The sequence below is a fragment of the Amborella trichopoda genome, chromosome 12 (assembly GCF_054954075.1).
Source record: "Amborella trichopoda isolate Santa Cruz 75 chromosome 12, AtrichopodaSantaCruz75HAP2 v2.0, whole genome shotgun sequence".
Lineage (NCBI taxonomy): Eukaryota > Viridiplantae > Streptophyta > Magnoliopsida > Amborellales > Amborellaceae > Amborella > Amborella trichopoda.
In genome coordinates, this window is record NC_142347.1 from 48,857,838 (window position 1) to 48,874,907 (window position 17,070).

Sequence of the window (17,070 nt, forward strand, 5' to 3'; positions counted from 1 at the left end):
AGTCATTCCTAACAAAAGTTTCTGTTGCCTATCTAATACAACCTTCATTCTTTCTCATTCGGGCTTAGGACAATTGGTTTTAGATTAGAGAAGAGAAATATGATCCAAAAGTGAGAGATGATTCTTTGGGCCGATAGCACACTGTAGGTCAAGTAGCCAAGATTTAACAAAATATACGAAATGTGTAGTTGAGTCATTATTATTAGAATTCATAACAAAAATTTTATGTTAACTGCCAATCTAATACAACTTTTTTTTTATCGAAGCTTGGGATCGGCAATGACAGAATAATGATATGACAATTTTCTCCTTTTTCATCGAGGCTTGAAATTCCTTTCAAGAATAATGATATGACAATTTTCAAGAATAGATAGGTTTTGAGTTGCTAAATAGTTAGATTTAAACCTCTTTAAAATTAGATAACATATGCTCAATCTGAGGTGTATATATATAGTGGCATTTAATGTTATATGTGGGTTATGCATACCCATGTAGATGACATCACATCTCTGCTAATTATTAAAAATGCTTTTATTAAAAAAAGCTCTATATATAAAATAAGGGTTTGTATGTGTCCAAATTTTGTAGAGTATAATGATACACCCTAATACATGTTATTTTATTTTATTTTTCATGTTGATCACTATATTGAAGATGACGCATTTCAAATAGAAACCACAACATGATAACTAGGTGCTACTACCACAACCTCAACCCTTTTTCCAAAAGGGAGGGCTTTCTATGTGATCCCACCCACATATATAGTATTAGTGACCCCGGTTTCAACCATCAGATCTGAGTAGATGGCTGAGATGACTTGAGTCACAATGTCACAAGCTAGCACTTAACCGTCAGATCCTAACTAGGCGGCTCATAGTGTTTTATTTTTATTTTTATTCTACAAATAATTTTGAAGCAAAATTTGGGGCATATATAGATCTAATAAAGGTGCACTTGACAAAAATATTAAAAAAAAAATATTTCCGGTGATAAAAATTTACCATAATACGCCTGAAAATTATAAGGGCATTTTGGTTATTTAATTTTACATAAAAATATTTTTGTTTTATTTTTTCCATGTTCACCCTATTTGTCTAATGGGACGCCCAAAATTTAATATAAAATTTTTTATAGAAAAAAAATGAAAAATAAAATAGTGTTTGACGTGATATTGTAGTACGAATCATTGTAATAAATGGGTCACATTTAACTTATATATTGTTCGGCCACATATAAACATTTTCTTTCCAAAAAAAAAAAAACTGGATAAGATAACTTCACTTTGTTGACGTATTGGAAGATAGACACCACTTAAATAGTTCTGACTTTGTATAAAATTTATCCACTCATTTATTGAAACATTCTAAATACACATCTGTACGTCAATTTTGGAAGTAAATACTCATGCGAAAACAAATAAGAAAAATTTATATCAAAACAATCCTCAAAGATGAAGATTTTTAAATTTAATTTCAAATTACCCATCAAATACACATGATCATTACTTCAAATAACTGCAAATGGATAAAATGTGAAATAATTTATAAATTATATATATATATTGATAAATTTCTCAGTAAATAAATATGCTCCCGCAGGACTAGATAATTTTTTGGTTTTTCCTAATAATATTTTTATCCATTTAATTGTCTTTTGGCTTTGAGTTCGTAGGTTATTTATTTGGTTTTTATATCTATTTTTTTGTCCTTTAATTACATTCCCAAAGAAAGAGAATCTATTATGTGACATGTCTTCATTGACTTCTCTTCATTGCCGAGTCCTAGAAATGCCACGTGTCATTATGAATATGATACGTGGTGTTATCGATTATCGCCGTACATTCAGCGACGACTTTTCCCTCATTCTTTGATCGGCTCGGCTCTGGAAATAAATAAACGGAAAAGTTTTTATAGAGGCGAGGCTCTAAACAATCAAATTACAGCCACTTCAAAAATTCCACTAGAACTGATTCTTTTGATGCTCAAATATCTTCAAATTGATTATCTTGGCATCAAAATACACGGACAAGAGAAAAAAATGGATTTCAAGTTTTGGAAGTAGTGCATCTTGTAACGTATTTTTGGACTGTCAATTTTCATATATTTTTTCAAGTTTTCATAGATCTGCTTGTCCTACACTATTTTTGAAGCTTTAAGTTTTATAATTAAATATGAAAATATATTTTAAGGTTATCACAAAAATTTTCAGTATTGAAACAACATTTCTTGATACTATTTGAAGGTGGGCTTTTATATTTTGATTGTTTAAAGCCTCGGCTCTATAGGAACCACACCCATAAATAAATAGATAAATAAATAAGAGGCACAACATGTGTGATTTTGTTAATAATTATATATATGTATAGAAAAATGGGATTGTATATAATGAGACTATTTACCTTTGATAAAAAGTTTTCACAATTATTTACAACCATTCGTAGTGAAATTTGATTACTTGGGTCTGTCACAAAATTCGAGAAATTTTCTTTTGAAGTTTAAGTTTGGTTAATGAAATAAATTCAGCCACATAATTTCACATCTAATGATCAAGATTAATTGTGACCACCTTATACTAAAGGTAAAAAAATTCTATGCCTTTCCAAAAAAAATTTGCATAAGGTGGATACCTAAAATTAAGGTGTATATATACATATAAGCTATTTTATGAGGATAAGTATTGGATAATTATCAATTAAATGATCAAATCAACCTAAAATTATTAAAGTAGTTAAATTTCACTTCACAGTCAGAGCAATTATTTTTTAAATTTCTAATCCAAGCAACTACCTTTTTTAAAAAAGGATGAGAAATAATCAAAGTGCCTATGTTTAGGATTGTCAACCTTAAACAAGTAAAATATTTGGTGGTTTGGCCCACTTAAGAAGCCCAAATCACGTAACATAAACACCCCTAATTGTTCGAAGAATACTGTATCTTAATTTCAAATTTTGAAAAATAAATTTCAATAACAATACGTTTTGGGTTTGAAACCCATAACAAATGAAGGTAAGTCATCTTGCTGGTCCAACTTAAATATTTGTAGGGCGTTTGACCATCTTAATAATATTGTCTAAAGCGTGCATTCATTTAAGGTATTAGCCTTAAAAAAAAAAAAATATGAAATTAAGATGCATCTTCAAACTTTATTAGAAGATGTACTTTTGGTGTCGTAGGTACCTAAGACGACCTCTAAATCTATTTTCACCCTAAATCTAAAATTTAAAGTTACAAAGATGGTAACAATTGAGCACATCTACAAACACTTGAATGTCTTGAAAATAGAATGTTTAAATAATATATCATAAAATGCACTAGTTTTACAACTATTATTTTTTATTTTTATATCTATGTACGTCAAGGTCAACATAATCATTTAAATTCTTAAGCATCAAAACAACGTTTTATTATAGATTTTTAAGGTGCGGTTATTATTATTGCCCAAGGTTGACGCCTTGTATATATATTTTTTGTCGAAAAGATAACAAAAAGAAAAAATGGGTCGAAGGATTAAAAGATTCGCTTATTTTTAGTACAAAGAGATCATAATCATTATTGTTCATTAGATTTCAAATCAAATAGTTGTGAGTGAACTGTTGGCTAGATTCAAAGTTTAAAAATAAAATTCTTGAATTTTGTGACACAGCTTAATACATTCAATTTAACATCTGATGGCTATGAGTAATTGTGACCTCCCTAATAAAGATAAATCATTAATGCACAATCCCAACAAATAAAACAACATTCAAAAAGTAAATAAAATAAAACAAGAAAAATTGTTTCGTGCGGGCTAGACTGCATTTCTACATATACGGTTCCGAAAGTGGGTGTTCCATCTAAAAACAATAGAAACTATCGATCCAAATGTTTTTTTACTAAGAATATTATTTTTACTTTTTAAAATTTATTTATTTATTTATATTTATTATCTCCATGTTAGAGATTGCATGTCCTTAAAAAAACTAAGTCTTGAAATCCATCTCAAAAATAGATTTATTAAGAGGCCAGGATTTCTACATATGCAAGCTTGACCGCAGCTCTACATATGCAAGCTTGGCCGCCTAGAAACCGTGTGTGCTTCTTGCTTGGGCCAAGCCTAGAGCCAGTGGGCAATATTATTTTGGAATTTTAAAAATGAAGTTGGTGAAGATTCGTTTACTCAAAGGCACGGAGCCGTACTGATTTTTCCACCTCGTTATGTGTATAAAATTTATTGCATTATTTATTTTGTTCCTTAAATTTATTATTTCTTAAAAGGGCACCTCTTTCTTTAGGTTTAAGGTTTCGAGTACAGCTACGATATGTGAATGCATCCAATCCGTCGCGACAAAGGATGAGAGGAGTACGTAGAATCATAGTGTGGTCCCGCATGATCATATTGTATAATTACTCCTTCAAGTAAAGAAAATGAAGTTCTTTTTTGTTATGTGAAATTTTAAGATCCATATCAGAACATAAGATGATTATTTTTAGAAAAAAAAGAAAATCCAAGTACTGTAGTACTTGGATCTTGCCTTTCAAAAATTGGATAGGCCATGTTCAAATTTTGGGACTTTTTTCAAGCACAATTTGAATTTTTCTTTAGGATTTAGAGGTTACGCCCCCAGATTTTGTTGTCAAAGAGTACTCTTTAGGTGGGTTCTGCGTGAGTGAGTAAATTGACATTTTGCTCTAGAGGGAGCATGAATTCTCTATAGATTTTAAAAAGTACAAGAGAGAGAGAGAGACTTTTGTTTTTTTATTTTATTTTTGGGTAAGCCTTTCAATGCTTCCCTTCCATCATAAAACTTAAATGTTTATCCCTATCCATCTGTTATCCATCTGCCCATTCTAAATGGACGATTAAGATGACCGTAATCACAGTATCACGTTTATGCTACTTTATTTTTAATATCCTTTCTACAAACTATTTAATACCAAATTTTAGGCATCCACTCCTCTTTTAAAGTCATACCTATAAAAAAATATTCTCAATAAAAAAAAATGAACAAAATACTTTCAAAGTTTTAAGAGGTCTTTTGTTCAGTATAATTTATCAAAAAGATGTAAAATTCTTTTAAGTTCGTCACAATGAGATGATGGCATGTACCAAGTTTCATATTCATATAATTTATATAAAAAAAATAACAACAAAATACACCAATACGACGGATATAGATCAAACGGTCAATGGCTCAGTTGACCTAAATTGGACGGCTGGATGACGGGGAGAAGCATAAAACTCGCTTGACCTAAATTGGGCGGCTAGATGAGGGGAAGAAGCATATAAGTTCTATGTAGTAGGGGACATATAGAAACCTTTCCTTTTTTTTAATTGTAAATGTAAATAACTTTTCAAAGTATCGAATCTACAGTATAGGTCCAATAAATCTTTAACTATACACTTGCTCCTGGTCACCCAACCTGTTAACTAACAAAAATGCTTGGTTAGTAGTGGGTATTTTAGGGTCGTTGAGAAAAAGTTGAGAGAGAGAGAGAATTGCATTATGCAAGTTGTTGTAGGTGAGGAGAGGTGTACAGCCACATATAAGGGGAATATTATATTTTAAGGTGTGGTGTATAATGAGACTTTTTATTTTGTGTTCTCACTTGAACAAATTATACATTTGTTCCCTCCGCCAAACAACCAGTTTAGAATGACACTTCGAGAGTACGTTTGATTTCGGGAAGATGCATGGCATCCTCTCAAAGTTCGGAAATGACAGCTTCCACGGCGAGCATCAAGGCTGCAGTTCCCATTTTTCGTGTTATTTTGGAAGTCGCAGGAAGTGGCAACTTCCAAAACTCCGTGGCACTTCCCAAAATCAAACGTTGGAAGCGCTACATATTCGGGAAGTTGTGGCTTCCAGAGCCGCATCCACCAGAAATCAAATGTACTTTTCTTTAAGGTTGGTAACTAGGTTGAGTAGATCATATGCCCAAAATTTGGGGGTCTTACAAACACTCCTGGCGATTGCTTTGAGGGAGGGAGCAAACATACATTTTGCTCCTGCCGGAGAATAAAATATTTTTATATAATCGAAATTTCTTTAAATTTTTGAACAAGTTGTTAGTTGGTCAATAAAATATCTTCAAGGACATGAGGAACCTACAAAACAAGTTGTTCATTTTTTAATTTCTTGATAATTTATTTTAAATAAAGTTAAGGTGATTTTATTATCATCACAAAGTAAACCTTGAGAAAGTGTGTTCCCTTGAAGACTAGGTAGATGAGGCCTGAGAGTGACCTCCACGAGTGGAAATAGGAAGAAAACAAAACCCTACTTGTCTCTTGGGGTTTGACTATACTAGGGCAAATAATATCTCCTTTGGATTGCTTGCATTGAAGTGGCGTACATTATGAGTCAGGACAAGGTGGCCTGCACCAAGAATAAATCAACTTGGGGAGTATGATGGAAAAGCTTGACCTTTGGTTCATGTCTGACTCATGCATTTGAGTACAATACAAAAAGGTCGGTAGATTTAGGGGTTATAAAGGAAAATATGGTTTTTGTATGGAAAATCTTGAATGTAAATATGTTTTGTTTTGTAAAATTTGAAGATCAAAAAATGATACACATTTGTGAAAACTTGACAATTTTGAGGTTCCAATACCCGTGGCAAATTTATTTGATTTTGTTTCAAATGCATTATTACATAGAAAATGCATTTTTTGATGCGATTTGAGGTACAAATCTATAAATCCATGGTCCTACATAATGCTTTATTTTTGGAAAAAATAAAAATATACAATGTGACTATTGACCTTTGGTACATCACAATTAATCTTGAAAATTGGACGTGAATTTGGGAAGCTACATTTATTTCATTCATCGAGCTCAAAGTTCAAAAAAAAAGTTTCTTGAACTTTGTGATACATCCAAACTATCAGTCCCTATATATAATTATGATCTTTTAGTACTAAAAAAAATAGTTTTATTATATACAATCTCTTAAAAAAATGGCACCAAAATCAGCCTAATATTTTGCAAGGACAGATGCAACTGAAATCATCTTTTCCTTTTTCCCTTGTCCAAATTGAGTTTTGATTCTACAAGGTTTGAACTTTGAAGCCCTTCCAAAACCTCTCTTACCTACCCAATTAAAATACAAAAAATAAAGAAATATGAAAAGAAGCCAAAAAAAGAAAAAACATAGAATGCCCCTAGTGCATTAGACCTCTAGGTGATAATGAGTGTTTACCTCATTTGCAATTAATTAAGCACAATGTTTTGTCCATCATTTTCACTCAAGTATAGTTTTTGGTGAGCAAAGGTGTAAACCATGTCCACATAAGGTCCATTCATCAAAGTTGTGGTTGAAATTGTTTTAAAGTTTATTTTTGAATCCTGAAGGATTTTTCTTTGAGTGGAAAGTATATTGTAAAACCATATTGCAAAACTTTATAAAAATTGCAGTTTTGGGAATGGAAACTTGTAATTTGCTCATCTCCCCCTTATCATCATGAATTATAAGAAAGTATGGATTCCAAACCCTAAAATTAGTCAATCTTGAGATACTTTTATCTGGCCTGACTATTTTGAAGCCTTCACAAATTTGTCATATCTCTACCATTTTTTTGAAGCTTAATACTCCACAGGCAAACAAATTTGTGGGAGCCGCTTTACCATATTTCATGAACCCGAGGTCTTACGAGGAATACACCTTTCTTTGAGGGCAGGGACAACAAAGTCCACTTATTTCCAAGAATATAGCAAGTTACCATACTGATATATTATATGACTAGTGCTAGGGGTGCATATATTCTTGTTAGACCATCTTTTAAAGTTGAGAAGGGAGCACAAAGAAAAACACAAAGAAAGTATTATATGAGGCTGAAAACCACACCTCAAACATTGCAAATAAACTATAGGTCACAAAACCGAAAAACCTGCATAACGATCTTCTTGATCTCAACAATCACATATTTGGGAAAGACAAAAGATTTCAAGCTTTAATAATGGTTTATTTTGTAACAAGTTTTCTACTCTATCATTTCAAGTTTAGTAGATTATTTCTGGTGCCAAAGTTGTGTTTTTTGTCAAGGTTTTGAGGTGCAATTATATTGAATATCGAACAGCTACACCCGACAAAAATGTATCTACCTTCTTTTAAGTTAGTTCCAAAAATCATGTATAATGATTGAAACTCATAGTTTTCATGGAAAAACCCTAGAAACATGAAGTTCTTTTGTCATATCTTCCTACCTAGGGTTTGAGAAGAAAGAGAGACGTTTCATCTTCACATGCTTTTTATAAGAATCTTTATTAATCGATGTCAAACAAGTTTTAGGAAAAGTTTTCTAGGGCAGTCTTTATATGAGAAGAATTCTACTTTCTCAAGTTTTCTTTTTGTGGAAGATGACTCCACCTGCACTCATGCTTTCACTTTGAACTGATTTTATCTTTGTCTCTGAAGGGTAACTCAAATATAGTGGGGAAAATTATATATACCCCCTGGATCATACTTTGTGGGCATGCTTACCACCACTATGTTTTAATTGACTAACATCAATATTATTTATTTTTGCATCTAACCCTTAGTATAAAAATAATTTTTTTTAGAATAAAAATGCCCACAATGCATAAACACATATTCATTCCGATTCTTTCATTCCCTCTGGGGCTTTTAAATTTGTATAAAGTTTCTCTCTTCAAAAACTTGAAATTCGAGATAGTTTCTTTCTCTAAAACAATTAAAGCTAGTTTTTCTTTTGAGAATTTGAAATTTAAGATAGTTTCTATATTTAAAAATTTTAAGGTAGTTCATCTCTCTCTAAAAATTTGAAATTTGAGATCGTATCTTTCTAAAAGTTTTGAGATAGTCTCTTTCTAAAATTTCAATGGTAGTTTCTCTTTCTAAAATTTCAAGTTTTTAGAGAGAGAAACTATCTTAAATACATTGACGTGTTTTCATCCTAAAAAAATTACTTTTTTATTTTGGCGGGTTGGATGCAAAAATGAAATAATATTAAAGCCAATCGTGTAGTATCAAAAGTATAGGGGCTTTAAAAAGTGTGGTCATTGGGGTATCTATAATTTTCTTATTTATGTTCCAGGCAGATAATAAGAATGCATTAAATTTAGGAGATTTGTTCTATCCATGTATCTGTCTCTCCCCGTGATTACATTAAATTTAGGAGGTTTTCTCTGGCACACTCTTCCCTCTCTATCCATTAAATTTAGGAAGTTCTATCTGTCTCTTTAGCATTAAATTTGGAGATTTATCTCCATGTATCTATCTCTCTCCACCCCCAAAAATACTACGTCTCTCTCTCATTATTTTTAGGAGCCTTTATCTCTTGTGTCCTATTTGGGAAGCACCTACCCTACAATCTCTCTACATATTCTCTAAAGCTTGAACCCTATATTCCAAATTAGAAAATGTAGATCTCTCTTGTGTCTATTATTTGGGCTACATGTGACTATTTTTTAATATTATTTTGTATCTTCTCTCAAAATAAAAATAGGAAGTGAATGGTACAATTTGGCCTAAATTGTTTGAATGTGTAGGATATCTACCCTTTCTCTTCAACTCAAGATAGGGTTCATTTTTATTATTTTTCTACTTGTCAACCACATTAGGAGGTTTCTTTCACTCTCTCTTCTCTCTTTATCCATTAAATTTTAGAGTTTCTATCTGCCTCTTTAGCATTAAATTTGGAGATTCAGCTTCATGTATCTATCTCTCTCTACCCCGAAGATACCACATCTCTCTCTTATTATTTTTAGGAGCCTTTCTTTCTTATGTCTTATTTGGAAAGCACTACCTTACAATCTCTCTACATATTCTCTAAATCCTGAACCCCATTTTTCAAAATTAGAAAATGTAGATCTCTCGTGTCTACCATTTGGGGTATGCGTGGCTATTTTTTAATATTGTTTTGTATATTCTCTACAAATGGGAAGTAAATTGTAAAATGTGGACTAAATTCCTCAAATGTCTACCATACCTAGCCTTTCCTTTCACTCATGATATGGTCCCTTCTTATTCTTTTGCCATGTGTCCACCCCTTAACTCGCTTAATAATGTAGTATAGATATAGATAAGGTGCTAACTTTAGAATATACAAGTTAGGCACACCTCAAAAATCCATCGAAAATTCTTGTTCTTTTGCCATATGTCCGTCCCGTAACTCTAGCTTCATAATGTAGTATACATATAGATAAGATGACTATATAAGTTAGGCACACCTCAAAAAACTATTAAAAATTATTGTTTTTTGTGTTAAGAAACCTTCCAACTGATCATCTCGGCCTCGAGATGTGTCGAAATGAAAAAAAAGTAATTTTAGGATATTGAAAATAGTACATCTTTAAACGTAATATTTGGACCATCCATTGTTTAGATTTTCAATTCTTTATAGATATGCTTGATTTGCAATATTTTAAGAGCTTTAAATTTTATAATTAGGCGTGAAAATAGTTTTTTAGCTATTGTAGGCATTTTTTGGTCCAAAAATATATATTTTTTTATATGATTTGGAGGTGCTCCTTACTTTGATTATTTAAGATTGAGACCTTCTATAAACCACACCTTTAAAAGAATCCACAAATTGGATCAAATTTCCTCTTGAAATCGGAAATTAATCTATTCTCTACTAAACCAATTATTCCTCTTCTATAAAATTAAATCTATTAGTCCCCTTCTACAATATGATGATTTGAATCAAGGTTTAAAAAAACGAATCGGTGACCTGGATCGACCACCCTAAAAATCGTGTCGGATCAGCGGATCGACAATCCTGATCGGAGAATTGGTCAGTTTCAGCCTAAATGTTTTTTAAAAAAGTATTATAATTTCTCAAAAATCTAGTTTTTTAGGTTTCTAAAAGAAATAACGGAAATTATATTGTGATTTTTCATTATTATGTAAAAAATATGTAAATACTGAGAACATGTCTCTTGTTGAATGTTTATTGTCTATTAAATTCATTTTATAATAAAAATAAAGTTTAAAATGTAACATGAAAATAAAATAAATCTCTCTAACTCACTTTATTTATTTCGTTATTGTATTAACTTAAGAGTTTTGATTTATTAAAAAAGCAATATGGAATAAATTTAATGGAAGATGTTGTTAGTATAGAGAGAGAGAGAGATAGAGAGAGAGACTTTTAGTGGAATTGTTTGTGGATCGGACAATTTTGATCTAGATTGTCAACTCGATCTAGAATCAAACGATCCAGATCAAGAATCAATTGGATCGTCTCGGATCCAGCCATAAAATGGGATTCGTTGATTTCTCAGTACAGACTCGGTGTGCTGACATCACGACATGGCAATTTGGTGTGCTGATATCACAACACTGCAATTCTGTAGAGTGAATCGCTAAGTCCACTGATTCCACTACAATGAACAGAGAAAGAATTTCAAAATGAGAGTGAATTATTGATCATTTTACAACCTTTTATTGCATTATAAACGAATCTCTGCTTGATTTGAGATCACAAATTCAATTTGCATTCATAATTTTTGAAGAACAAATAACTGTTTTTTTTTTCACCATTTAATCGATTCCAATCAATTTTGGATAAATTTTTGGTTCATATCAGAAGGTTCATATTCTCGATAGTGTTGTTGAACAGATATTGTGACCTTTTTTCATGATTTTGGTCGATTGTTGGTCGATTTTCGATTTCAAGTGACGTTTTTTGAAGAATATGTAACTTTTTTCCCCTCTATTTAATCGATTCCAGTCGATTTTGGGCAAATTTTTTGCTCATATCATAGGGTTTTTGTTTATGATAGTGTTCGCCCTTTTTCGTGATTTTTGGTCGATTGTTGGTCAATTTTCGATTTCAAGTCACATTTTTTGAAGAACAGTTAATTGTTTTTATTTTTCTGCCAGTTAATCGATTTTTAACGAATTTGGGAAAAATTTTGGTTCATGCCATAGCGTTTTTGTTCTTACTAGTGTTCTTGACCAGATAGTGTCGCCCTTTTTCGTATTTTTTGTCGATTGTCGGTCGATTTTCGATTTCAAGTCACATTTTTTGAAGAATAGTTAGCTGCTTCTTTTTTTCCGTCATTTAATCGATTACAGTCTATTTGGGACAAATTTTTTGTTCATATATCCCTTTTCCGTCATTTAATCAATTACAGTCTATTTGGGACACATTTTTTGTCTCATAAATTTTTATTTTGTTTTTTTATATGATTTTTTTATTGACATGCTCTATGGTTTGAAATCCAATTTAGGGTTTTTAAATAATTACTTTTAAATTGCCGATTCTCTTTTCTAATCTACCGATCCAACAATCTGACATGGGCATTGGTGTGAACGATTCGGGTCACCGATTTGTTTTTTATGTTATAGATAACGAGGATGATCAATACCGATTTTTTGTTTTCCTTTATTTTTACTTTGGAGAAAATTACCAAATTACTCATAATAGATGGACAATTTAATATTGAGTAATGATCCTATGAGACCCTCCCACGCCTGTGTGCAGGACGCCAAAGGATTACCATTAAATTGGTACAGATCTCTAAAAAAATTATCACATGGGTATGAGACTTGACTTTTCTAGATATGTGTGCTAAATTTAATGGTGATCCTTTAAGGTCCTACACACATGGGTGTGGAAGGGTTTCATAGGATTATTACTTTTTAATATATTAGCCATATTTTTCATTTAATTTCAGAATAATCATAGAAAAACACATGGCCTTGAGTAGGAATCATTGCAAGTGGGTAATCATAAAAAAAAACACATGGCTGCAAGGCAAAATGCTAAGTATTTCATCATTTATGGGTATTTTGATAATTTTCCTTTATTTTTTGTTTTTTTTTATTTTTTGCTGGATTGCCTATTCGATCAAAATCAAATGATTGGGTTTACCTGAATACCGATCCACACCCATCGAATTGTGTTCTTAAAACCCAATATATAATTAATAAACTGCAAATTGTGTTCTTAAAACCCAATATATAATTAATAAACGGCCCTTGACTATAAATTATTTTATTTTATGTATATTTTTTATTTTATTTTATTGATATATTAAGGGTGAGAATGGAGGGTAGGACATTGTGTTGAGGCATCACCCCCTGCTTTAATCGCCTTTCCTTATATATGTTTCTCCCTTAGAAAAAAAAGAAATCAACAAAGAAAATTGTTAATTTGTAACATCTATGGAAAACTGTGGGTTTCGTCTTAGTGTTTAGGTGTAAGGACGCCAAGGCAATTTCCTTTCATTTCTCGGCTTACTTACCCTAAAGAAATCATATACATAACAAAGTTTATGATCACTTGAGAATATATCCAATATACATAACAAAGATGGGCAAGCTTTCTATGCTTTTCCTACAGCATAAAACTTATATACTTTCCCTTATCCAACCGTTCATTCTGAATGGAGGGTTAAGATTGCTTGAATCACAATGTCACATTTCTATACTATTTTATTTTTATTTTTATTTTTATAAAATATTTTTGACACCAAATTTTGGACGTCCAATCCTCTATTAAACTCGCAATAGCAAAAAATATAAAAAAAATATTTTCAATAAAATAGAATGACCAAAATACCCCTAAAAGTTTCAAGGGGTATTTTGGTTCTTATTTTTTATTCTCAATTTATTTTTAATATTTTTTATAGGTGTGCCCCAATGAGAAGATGACACGTACCAAATTTCATAATCATAATAATTGTATAAAAAATAATAATTTGAGACATCAGATCTAAGATCAAACGATGAGTGGCTCTCTTGATCAAAATTGGACGGCTGGATGGTAGGGGAAGCATATATCTTATATGATGTAGGGGAAGTATAGAAACCTTTCCCGACAAATATGATCACTAAGGAACATATCCAATAAAGGTGGCATGATCATCTAGAGACTCCAAGTGGGCCCCACAATCCCATATGCATATCCTATACAGATCTATGGTGTGTCCCATACCAAACATGCTTTATAAAAATATAAAATTGACTTTTAAAATATAGAAAATAAAATTGTCTCCTGGATGTTTAAATATTGAAAATTGAATATCTCCATTTATAAATCTATGTTGTTAAAATAAAATATCTAGACACTCACAAAAATTCAAATAATCAATCTAAAAATCATTAATCATTAAAATAATTAAACCCATATAATTTAGATGGGAATCGGATCCGTCTAGATCTAGGGATTATAATATTATTGAAGCACTTCATCTACTACTGTAGACTATAATCTACATTTGCTTTCTTAAACTGACCCAGCATTCCCATGATCCATAAACTATGGCATGGGTTCATGATTGGGCTACCAAGGTCAGCCAATGGGCAAGAGGACACAATCCCAGTATACGGATTGTAAGATTTCCCTTAGAGACGAGTCTAAAGTCCGATAAACCTGATGCAACCACAGCTCTATAGTGCATAGGGGTAATCTCTCGTGTATGTACGTGTTTCACCCGCAATGGTGACTCGCTTTTTCGATATGACTTTCATATGTACATGTCATGTGATGGTTCAATGATGAGGCTTTGGCCCTTGTTTCTAAAGGCCAATCATCACACGCAATGGTCACATAGTCACTTCACTCATACACCGAGGCAACTCTGACCTCATCAAGGGGTAACCCATAAAACCCTCTTCAGTTTTTATTTTATGTCCAAGTAACAAAGGTAGCATATCAAGTCAAGTTTGATTATCGGCAAATAACATTTGCCTATCTCGGTCCCTTTAGATTATAATCTCTTGGTCCTTTAGGATTATATTCTCTTGGTCCTTTAGGATGATATTCTCTTGGTCTCTCAAGACCACAGTCTCACTAGAGTTTTTGTTTCACTATATCAAATGCTGATTGTGTGCTTTTATAAGGCCTTTAATGGCCACATAAACCCGACAATTGTATACAATGAGACCATTTATGTTTGATATAAGGAGGTCACAATTGCTTACAACCATGCAATGTGAAATCTGATAGTTTAATTGTGTCACAAAGTTTGAAAAAATTTCTTTTGAAGTTTGAGCTTGGTCAATGAAATAAATACGACCGTCTAATTTCACATCCAAATGTCAAGGTTAATTATGACCACTTTGTACCAAAGATAAATAGTTTCATTAAAAACAATCACTCTAGAGCCTCGATGTAGCACCAATATTTTAATTGATACTACTACATCTTCTTTATCCTCGATTTTTTGAAAATTTTAATTTTACGATCTTCTTCTTTAACACCAAGAGGATTTGTGCCCCAATTTAGAGCGAAACAAATGCTCCCAAGGCCCCCAAAATGGAGGAGCATGAATACTATCCAATCATATTTGGTAACTAGGACAACAAGGAGAAAAACCTGGTTTTTCAAATTCATATAGCTTTCTCCTGATTGATACAAGAATGTTACAACCCCCCTTTAGCCATTAGGTATGAAATCAGATGGTTGAGTTCGTTATTGACTATGCTCTTAAAGATTTCACATCAAATGACTAAGAATGGTTAAAACCTTTAGCGCTATACCTAACCAATATTGCAATAAATATACAAGCTTATGTTATTGTGTTTATGTGCATGTAGAAGTGAAGGTTTGCACAAGAGAGAAGGTGAGTTCAATTAAGCCAAAAGATATGATAATCCTGTAGGTGCATACTGCTCATTTACTCTCTTGGGTATTCTGAAGCTAGGTATATTTTTAGGACATGTAACCAACCTCCCGAAAAGATTTATGAAGGTAGGTATATTTCTAGACTGTAGCAACCAACCTCAATTTTTTTTTTTTTAGATTGAATGATCTATATGCTTAAAAAAGATAAGAACTTGAGATTTAGCAAGGAGAACCCAATGAGATCTACGTATTGAAGGACTCAAAATCCACTTTTTTTCTTCTTGTTCTTGTGAAAATAATCATTTGGTTTTCCGTAGTTAGATCCCAAAAATTTGAAAAATAAAATAAAATCCAAAGCATCTCTTTTACCTAGGGAGTTAATGTATAGTATGCTCCCATGTGAGAATGCTATACTCACTCCATTTAAAGCACATCATAAATGACTTGTGAATCGAGATTAGATTTCTCCTTTTTTAAAAAAAAAGCAAAAATAAAACATCCTTTAACTTTTGATATTTTAAATCTAAAGAAGTCCCTGAGTGTAAAAAATGACCTTTTTCATGTTAACCATAAATAAAAACTTTTGATATTTTAAATCTAAAGAAGTCCTTGAGTGTAAAAAATGACCTTTTTCATGTTAACCATAAATAAAAAATAGAATAATGTGGGCCTTAATCATCATCAAAATCATAGTATCTATTAAGAGCAAAGAGTTCCTTCAAGATCGCAAAAATATTAAATTTAAAAGAAAAAAGGGCATTTTCCATATCGGAAGATATTGGATCAGAATGGGCATATTAAGATGGATTTTGGATCGAAAATTTCACATATTTATTGTTTCCACTAACAGCACCATAATAACTCTAGAAATAAAATAAAATATAAGAGCCTTTAAAATAATAACTTTTGTAATATTTTTGGATAAATATCATCAAATCTTTTTTTTTTTTTTTTTGACGTTAACTAGAGCTTCATTGAGAATGAAATGGAACAAACAAACAAAATAAAAGGCCAAAGAAAAAAGAAAATTCTAGTGAGAAAAGAGCAAGGGACAAGTAAAAAACTCTATGACTCAAGAAACAAAGCCAAGAAAGATGGTCGTTTTAGCTAGAATATCTGCTTGATTCTGCTCCAAGTTCATAAAGCAACTGCTCCAAGTTCATAAAGCAATTCGGTGTATCGGCCGATCAGAGGAAGATTTCGGAATTTTTTTTAAAATATAATATAAATACTGTATATATTCATATATAAAAATATATTAAAATTATAAAAAAAATTAATTTAAAAATTCAAATAATAATAATAAATTAATAATAAAGATAATCATGTGCTTCGGCCTATATTTCCAAATTAGACCGAATTAGTCCGAAACACATAATTGTATTAAAAAAATACAATTTTGTACTTCGGCCAAAGAAGTCTAATATTTAGTCGAAGAGGCCGAATCAGACGGAAGCGGCTCGTAGCAAGCTGAAGCTGATGCACTTCTCTTCACTTGGGTCTAAGCTGAAAATCGAGTGAAAGTAAGTATTGAATCTCATCAGATTTTTTATA